This window comes from Camellia sinensis, chromosome 8, assembly GCF_055761805.1.
Source record: "Camellia sinensis isolate YWXY chromosome 8, ASM5576180v1, whole genome shotgun sequence".
NCBI lineage: Eukaryota > Viridiplantae > Streptophyta > Magnoliopsida > Ericales > Theaceae > Camellia > Camellia sinensis.
The window spans coordinates 146343454-146345079 of record NC_138968.1 but is presented as its reverse complement, the minus strand read 5'-3'; positions in this window follow the sequence as shown (position 1 = coordinate 146345079).

The following is a 1626-nucleotide window of genomic DNA, read 5'->3' as shown; positions in this document are numbered from 1 at the left end:
AGCGGTAGAATTACTAATTAAAATTTAGACTTGTACTCCTGAACTGTCCAAACTGGACAATCCAAGAAGAGTTTCATCAAAGATGACTAGGTATCTCTAATGAAGATTCTTGGACAGGTCTAAGGCTTTTTATGCATGCATGCACCATTAATGATGGCATCCCAATGGTGCAATCTAAATCGGTACTATCAAACATCCTAGAGGCATATCTAGTATGAAACATATTAATGAAGAAACCAAAAGTTTCTACAATACTCTTGATAGATTGTGATAGATTTAAGAAATACATTGCTCTCTTAAATCAATTAATAAAGACCAAACCATTATGTCTTCAAATGAAAGCAAGCACAAAGAAAGTCAAATTTAAAAAATAAAATAAAATAAAATAAAAAAGAAAAGAGAGGGGTCATAGTAAATAGCACCAAACAGAGGTGAATTATAAAGCAAACAAATGCCAAAAAAAAAAAAAAATTGTCTCCTCCATGCTTAAAATTAAATACCAAATCCAATTGAAGACAATAAGTTGAACTCCATGCCGACACACAGAAAAGTAAAAAAAAAAATTAATATCAGATAGAGAATTTATTAGCATAAAAATTTATTTTGTAGGCAAATAATAGCAAGATAAACTGGTTAAAAAAATTAGGAACGTGCAAATGTGAGAAATTTGTAAACAGAAACAATATTTAATCATTCAAGCAATGTTTAGCTCTTGGCTGCATTATGTCCAAGACCTGAACCAAAGGGTAGTATAATTAGAAGATGGCATGAATTTTCATCCTGAATATTGAGAACCAGTTGGTTAAACAGATTAATGCAGTTGACCTTTCAATTGTTAAGGACTAGGCCATGGCATTGATCACAATAACAACTATTATTTAGTTCAGTGCATGATAGAAACATGTTTAGAAATGAAGCTTAATATAACATGAGCGATGAAACTGTTAGTGTCATTAGATACTAGAAATGGGTCCAAGACAAAAGAAAGTGATAAGGAATCCATAAGACATGAGTGCATAGCATTTCTTTTTCTTTTATTACATCATTTTATTCGTATCTATAGAAGTTAATGACATAAAATAAAAATTAAGAGTCAGACAAAATAGAACCTCTATCAAAATAAACATGAAATTCGATTAATAAAGCCCCCTTCAACTAATGGCCAAGACTTTAGCCAGCAAGTTATAAAAGAAGCACTCAAGCTCCTCTCAAACTCTCCATACTCAAAGAAATGATGTGTCATCCCCATCACCTCTTCCCTATCATCCCCATCACCTCCTCCCTCACCACATCCCAACATTTAAGCAATTAAAAGTACCCACAACTTCCTCTTCAATGAAAGGCTTTTCCAGTCAAGCTTTATTCCCTGAAGATATCCTATAAAATTCCATCCCATCTAGTCTTAGTTGCCCCTTTTTTTTTTTTTTTTTTTTGGCAGAGTTTATTTCAGGAAGTAGAGTGATTTGCTGGGTGGTTGGATCATGAAAATATTTAATCAATGGATAATTTGAGAAATTTTGATCTCAATTGCTAATATTTCATATGAATATATATAAAAACACTAATTCCACTGCATATCTCAAAATTAAAAAAAAATTCGGCCCCAACTAGAGAATAATAGCCATG